The sequence below is a fragment of the Dromiciops gliroides genome, chromosome 1 (genome assembly GCF_019393635.1).
Source record: "Dromiciops gliroides isolate mDroGli1 chromosome 1, mDroGli1.pri, whole genome shotgun sequence".
In the NCBI taxonomy this organism is placed as follows: Eukaryota; Metazoa; Chordata; class Mammalia; order Microbiotheria; family Microbiotheriidae; genus Dromiciops; species Dromiciops gliroides.
Genome location: NC_057861.1, coordinates 322,384,061 through 322,392,282, shown reverse-complemented (window position 1 = coordinate 322,392,282; position 8,222 = coordinate 322,384,061).

The window sequence follows — 8,222 nt, the reverse complement described above, 5'->3', positions numbered from 1 at the left end:
GGCCAGATGGCCTCTCAGGTCCCTCCCAATGACTCTGGTGACTCTGGAAGTCAGCTTTCTGTCATTTGCACATCTTTCTCTCTATATTTTAATGTTTTATTTTCATTGTGAACTAAACAATCATCAACAAATATGAATATTGTAATAAACAAGGAAGAAAAAGAAAGATTATTATATGACATGGAACTCCTGTTATATATGATTTATTTTTAAAAGACAATATATGTTATTTAACAAAGTAATAAAATTCCTATTTGTGTCCCCTTCTACTCTTCATTTTGTTTTCTTCTGATCATTTAAAAAACATTCTATTAGCACTCTTTTTTTGGCACCCACTTCTCCAAATAGAAGCTTTTCTTTGTAACATAGAATATACATATGTATATATATATACATACATATATATATGTATGTATATATATATACATACATACATAAATACACATATAGCCAAACAAAATAGATGAGCACATTAGCCATGTCTGTGAGTATATGTCTCATTTTGCACCTCTAGTCCATCACCTCTCTTCAAAGGGGTGAGAGGCATGCTTCATCATCAGCCTTCTGAAGTCATTATTGTTCACTCCTTTGATCGGGTCCTGAAGCTTTTCAAAGTTGTTTTCCTTCACATAATTTTTGGCCTTCTTGGAAATTGTTCATCTGCTTCTCTTTTTATCCTGCATCAATTCCAATAATCATTGTACATTTCTCTGAATTCTTCACATTCACATTTCTAACAATCCAATGATATTCCAATCCATTCATATCCTACAATATTTTGTCATTCTGCCATTTGTTTCTTCAAGGCATCCTTTTTAGCTCCAGTGTATTTATATAGACCAATGCAAATATGAAACCCCCAAAAAGAGGGTACCTAAAACTTTGGTGATTAAATTGAACATATTAAAAAATCTCATGATGGATTTGAGGAACTATGAATTTACTATGAGAAAAACCTGCCAAAATGCTGGAAAATTAAAATGCAGTCTCTACCTCCTTACTTTTTTAAATAATGAAAGCCAATATCTTGGGGCTATGATTGAAGATCCTCCCAAATGAACAAGTGCCAGGTAAGTTTACTAAATGCATTTCCTAGCATGCAGAAGAGATAGACTCCAGAGCTGGCTGTAGTCCAGCCATTTGTGCAGAAGGTGAGAGTCCCTTCCTAGGTCATTATTTTTTCCTCCATTTTGTTTAGTACTTTGATCTTATTAGCAATAACAAAAGATAAGAACTCTTATATAAAGAAGAATGCCTTACAAAGAGTGGAGAAGGAATGACCTTTCCTGACTTTTTGTAGTATAACCTAGGGCAAAGTTAACGATAATAGCGATTCCTATTTTTATATGATTTGTAATGTGGGGCAGGGGAAAGTTATCTATATCTAAAGTCAAAGGATCTGGGTTCAAATTCTGTCTTTGGCTGTTACTCCTCTTGTGACCTGGAATATCAGATGAGGCCCTTTCTTGGCCTCAACTATAAAATGATGAGATTGGACTAGATGCATTGTAATTATAAATCTATATTTTGAGGCTTTAGGAATTGAAGGTTTGCAAATTACTTCCTTTTCAATAACTGAATATTTGTTGAATGAGTAACACTATAAAGTAGGCAGCATAACTATTATTTAGCCATTTAACGGGAATGGAAACTATGAGTGTGATTTTATTGGTTTGGGGGACTCACAAATGTTGAAACTCCCTCTGGTGATACAGGTTAGGACTTTCTCTGCAATGGGTAGTCTTGGAGAGTTTCCTAGAGTACAGAGAGGTTAAGTGACTTGCCCATTATCACCCAGCCAGTATGTGTCAAGGGCAGGGCTTGAACTCTAGTTAACTCCTAGTAACTTTTATCTACCTGTATTAGTTATTTACACACACTTATACACACGCACACATTTTTCCACAAGACAATCTTTTAAATGTTTAAAGACAATGATTGCCTGAAAACATGGATAATAATACCTACCGTACCTATCTTATACTGCTATTGTAAGGATAAATGAAATAATGTACATAAAAGTCTTTGTAAACTATAAAGCATTATATAACTGTTAGCTACTTTGGTAATTATCATGCCTCTCTTGTTTTCCCTTCACCATGCTTAAATACCTCAATTTCCTAACCATTCTTCATAGGATATGGTTTTTAAGACCCTTGGCAATTCATGTTCTCATGCAGAGGTTGTCAATATTCTTCAAGTGCGGTATACAAAACTGTAGCCAATCCTCTTAATAGGGTCTGATCAGGGTATGCGACAGGAAAAATGCCTCCCTATTCTGGACACTATGCTTCTATTAAGTTCTAGATCACATTGGCTGTTTTCATGACGTTAACATAGCTTAGGATCTCTTGATTAGATCAAACTGCTTCCATAAGAGACAAGTACAGAGAATGGTACAGAGAAGAAAGTGCTGGCCCTGGAGTCAGGAAGACCTGAGTTCAAATCCAGCCTCAGACACTTACTAGCTTTGTGATTCGGGGAAACCTCTCTGTTTGCATTAGTTTCCTCAACTGTAAAATAGGCTTAATAACAACATTTATGTTGAAGGGTTATTGAGAGGGTCAAATGAGATATTTGTGCAAAAAAGATGTATAGCACCATGCCTGACATATAGTAGGCACTATATTCCCTCCTTCCTCTTCGATTTCCTAGAGATCTCTGAATATTTATGCTGGGTCTTAAGTGTGGAGGCTGTCCCTGACTTGTTATGAGACTTTTGGTAGAAAAGGAATGGTTGGTTGATTTTTCCCTTATTTTTCTTGTTTCTTCACTATACAATGTGATGAAAATGTATGAACCTGTCATACTTTGAATCATTTCTTCAATTATTTTCAAAGAAACATAGATTTAAAGCCAATAGGAATCTTAGAGGCCATCGTTAGCAACTGTCCTTGATCTTACTGGGAACACCAAATTCCTCCCAATGCCTTACTTTATAGAGGACAGAAAACAGACTTTTGTCTCATTCCACTTTGAATGTGCTGCTCTGGTTTCAACTCAATAGAATGAGTTGCTCCTTGCACCAGGTACCCCCTATTATTCTCACACACACATCCTTTCCTGACTCTTTTTGTATGCTGTTCCTCCCTTCAGATTGTGAGCTCCTTGAGGGAAGGAACTATCTTTTTATTCATCATCTTCCCAACATTTAGCACTGTGCCTACTATATGGTAGGTGCTTAATAAGTATTTATTGGCTTGTATTGTGTTACAGATGAGAAATGAAACAGAGAGGTCAAGTGCCTTGCCAAAGGTCACAGCTAGTAAGTGTCTAATGCAAGAGTCCAATTTAGGTCTTTCTACTCCAAGTGCAGTGCATCATCCACAATGCTACCTACACCTACACCTTTCATGAAATTGTTCGAGTCTTAGGGTATTATTATATCATTCATATTTTTAAATATTGGAGGTGGGGAAGGGGTTGATGAGCAACCTATTCTGTACACTACATGTACATGTACTATGTCACAATTCTGTATCTACAATTCTGTAGATAAGGCAGAATAGTGACATAGGTGAAGATCATTGGGTCATAGATTTCTTTTTTGGGGGGCGGGGCAGGGCAATGAGGGTTAAGTGACTTGCCCAGGGTCACACAGCCAGTAAGTGTCAAGTGTCTAAGGCCAGATTCGAACTCAGGTCCTCCTGAATCCAGGGCTGGTACTTTATCCACTGCACCACCTAGCCGCTCCATCATAGATTTCAACTTGAAAAAGAACTTAGAGGTCATCTAGCAGAGCTCCCTCATTTTAGAAATGAGGAAAATGAGGACCAGAGACGTTATGTAACTTTCCCAAGGTCATATGGCTAGGCAGAGACAGATTTGAATCTAAGTCCTATGACTCCAAATCTTCCAGTGTACCATGTTGCCTACTTTGTGTTGCTTAACAGATTAGACATGGTGTGTATTTGTTCTAATCACGAAAAAATATTTATCTAATGCCTATTATGTGTAGGGTACTGTGTCATGCTCAGACTGCAAAAGGTATATGTAATTTTCCTTGTCTTTATGACACTAACAGTGTAGTATGAGATACAGTTCAATTCAATTCAACAAAGATTTATTAGTACCTTCTACTTTGTACTTGGTAGTTGCTAGGTGATGGAACACCATGATGTGTGTGTGTGTGTGTGTGTGTGTGTGTGTAGCTGACCTTTGTTGATAGAGAGTTGGACTCGAATCCTGCTAGACTTTGATACTGACTTTTATTCTGGGAAATCACTCAACCTTTCATTAGGCAACTCTTTAAGACTATAGGTTGTAGGGAAGGTGCTAACCTGCATTAGAGAGAATTTACTTATCTGTGAATTCTCCCTATTAATGAAATTACAGGTCCAGTCCCTATCCCCCTATACATATGCAGACTTTGCTTTTAGGAAGTTCATAATGTAATTGGCAACTAGGCAGTAAAATGGGTATTCAAACACTGACTTGTTACGTGACCTTGGGCAAGTCACTTATCCTCTCTGTGTTTTAGTATCCTCATCTGTAAATTGGGGATAATAAATAATAGCACCTACCTTCCAAGGTTGTTGTGAAGACCACATGATTTTTTTCTTCCTTTTTACTTCTTTCAAATTTAAAATACCTAGAAAAAGGCCTGGTCTACTGAAAGAAGAGCTAAGGAGCTGAGAATTGGTGCATACAATCCACAGGGTTGAGGAAAGTGTAGCTTGAATTAAACCATAAAGAGAGGAGAATCACATTAAAATCATATTGGGGGGGGGAGTAGTTTGCAAATCTTAGAACACTATAAAAATAATAATGGTTAGTATTTATATAAAGCTTAAAGGTTTACAATATTTTACAAATATTATCTCGTTTGATCCTAATGCAACCCTGGGGGGTAGGTGCTATTATTACTGATGGTTTATAGAAGAGGAAACTGAGGTTAAGTGACTTGCCCAAGGTCTGAGATCAAATTTTAACTCAGGTCTTCCTGACTCTGGGTCCTATACTCTATCTGCTGTACCATCTACCTGCCTCCAAACAAAAACTAGCTGCTTCTTCTTCTTCTTCTTCTTCTTCTTCTTCTTCTTCTTCTTCTTCTTCTTCTTCTTCTTCTTCTTCTTCTTCTTCTTCTTCTTCTTCCTTCTTCTCCTTCTCCTCCTTCTCCTTCTCCTTCTCCTTCTCCTTCTCCTTCTCCTTCTCCTTCTCCTTCTCCTTCTCCTTCTCCTTCTCCTCCTTCTCCTTCTCCTTCTCCTTCTCCTTCTCCTTCTCCTTCTCCTTCTCCTTCTCCTTCTCCTTCTCCTCCTTCTTCCTCTCCTCCACCTCCTTCCTCTCCTCCTCCTCCTCCTTCTTAATCTGTGTAATGGACAAGTACACAAATAAGTCTGATATAAGTGCAGAGGAGATGCAGTTTGAGGAAGAAGAGGACACCTGAAGTTCTTTCATTTGAGGAAGTCAACGATTTTCAAACAATCCAGAGAGGACAAAGAAATGAAAAAAAAAAGTAAAAAAATGTGGTATCATGGGCCAAATGCCTGATCCAAGCAATGACTGCCTCAGGGGCACAGGTTCAATCAGTTTGCCTTTGAAAGTTTTGAGCAGGAGATATGACTTACTCTGGAATGGGAAAAACCCAGACAAGTGCATTCTGGTTGTTGTTGTTGTTTCTAACTGCCCCTGCCTCTGCCTCCCCTCTTCTACCCTGGAATTTCGGATGAAGGGGCTACAAGGTGCTGCTATTTTTAAGGACTATCTATGCTGGCTATGTCCGTGACATAGTCAAAGCAAGTGTCAGAATCAGAGACACTTTAGTAAGTGGCCCACTAGGGGGAGAAAGGCTCCAAAGAAAATCCTAGGAGCTAAAGTTTCAGTGAGATTTGAATACAAGCCCTTGTTCTGTCAGTATTTGTACATTCCTGAACAAAATGAGATTTCATTTTCCAGTGACCCTCCAGGAAAACTTTGAGGGGAAAAAAAAAACCTCAAGGGATATGAATTTTATATATTGGATGGAAAGTAGAAAGTTAAGAAAAAAATTTAAGAAGCACCATAAAGTGGCCAGAACATTGTATTGTGTCAGAAGATGCTTCTAACTCACTGTGTAAACTGAAATCAATCACTTTGCTTCTCTGAGCTACAGGTTCCTCATCTTGGAAATGAGGAATTTGGACTAATCCATAGGTCCTAAAGCAAGAAGGGATATTAGAGATCATCTAATCTAGTGCTTTCATTTTGAAAAAAACCGAGGCCTATGGAGGCTGAAAGATTTACCCATAGTCACAGAGGCAATAAGTAAGTAGGGTCAAGACTTGAATCTGGGGTTCTCTGACTTCAGAACCCTTGATTTCCTCCTCTACATGATTATCTATCCTGTTTCTAGGGTTCCTTCCAACTCTCATGTTGTCTGGTCCCTTACCACTGATATAGTCAATTTCCAAGGATGTGTAATTTGTCACAGTCACAAAATCTTAGAGTCGGGACAATGGTAAAGGCATGGAATTTGTTGTGCAGAGAACTAGGTGCAAATATGGGTTCTCTCACTTGCTAATTTGTGATCTTGTGTAAGTCATAACATCTCTGGACCTCTTTTTCCTCATTTTTAAATGAAAGGGTTGGCTTAGATGACCTGAAAGTTGCTTTCTTACCTCTACATCTATGATCCAATAAGAGAGTTCACAGGCTACTTGGTCTAACCCATAACAGAACAAAAAACACCACATTTCACCTGATAGCCACCCAATTTAAGATTTAAGTCATCACTTAAAAATAAGAACGATTTACATTATTTACAGTAAAATTCCTCTATAGACTAGGCCATCTTTAACTCTCCTAGCTCTGGCAGATTTAAGTGCCCATCAGAGACCCTTTACTTTCTGAGTAGGGTATGTTTTCATGCCACAGCTGACAAAAATAAATAATATTTTGTTCCTTATCCTGCACAATATCCTCTTGGTTTAAGGAGAGGCAGCTTGTCGCAAATACAAATAATATTGGTGCTGCTTACTGACTCTGGGCCAGCTGTGAATCTCTCAGTTTCCTAATCTATAAAATGGGTACACTAATACTTGGGTACACAACTTTCAGACACTAATTACAAAAAGAAAATTAACTTGGGCAAGTCACTTAACCCTCATTGCCCCGAGGGGGAAAAAATAAAAAAATTCTACTAAAAAAAAAGAAAAGAAAAAGAAAAAATACTATTAAAAATACATCAGTATGAAGACAGGCTAAAGACTTGCTGAAACAGAGGTCAGTTTGGCTGTTGTAAAAGTAAAAGAAGAAAAGAGACCTTGTGTGGCCTTTATTAAGACCTGTGGTTTATCATGAGGTGAGCTCTACTCTGGGGGAGCAAGTACTACCTAGCAGGACACAGCAGGAAGTGAGGGGAGAAGGATCATATGATTCACTTCCTCTTACCTCTTTAGGTCACTAATGTGGAAAGGTGGTTTGGGAGTGAAGGAAGGCAGCTGGAGCACACACTAAGCAACAGTCTTTCCTTCAGGCAATTAGCTATATAACAGCTGGCAATTTTTAGATAACCTCTCCCCTCCAAACTTCCATGCCATCCCCTTCCCCATTTCTCTCTAAGTTCTTCATATAAATATGTTCACAAATGAAGTTCTTCATAAATAAAATTTTCATGTAAATATGTTACAAATAAAGGGGTCTGTCAATGTTTATTATACTGTTAAATAATATCTTAGGGATATTAGGTCCTCTAGAAAGTGACTTCAGAGGTCATCCTGTTCATACCCTGCCCCCAGTCAGCATCCGGAGAAGTGTGTAAGTAAGGCCAAACCTAAAAGTGTTTCTTAAAATATGTGGGTGGTTTTTTGTTTTTTGTTGTTGTTGTTGTTTTTTCATGAGGTCGTCCAGAAAAGGACTTTTGCAGCCCAAATACAAATATTCAAAGCAATTTTTTTAAATGACACCACATTTTGGATGAACTAAGATTTCAGGCTATTCATTTCCACCACCGCTGAATACAGAATTACTTGTGAACATACATTTCTAATTAATATTGCAATAGTCTAACCCCCTCCCTTCTTCCACCAACTCCACCAACAGAAGGAATTAATCGAGATCATAAATAATGAGAAATTGCAAATGAGCATCTGAATGCATCCATGTATTTTTAAAATAAACCCCTGAAAGTGAAATTTAATTACCAGGTTAAAAAAAATGCAACCAATTTTATAGCCTATCACATTTTGTCTCTCCCTTTTCCCTCTTTCTCCTCTCCCCCCCCCCCTCCCAACAGTGCTTCTGTT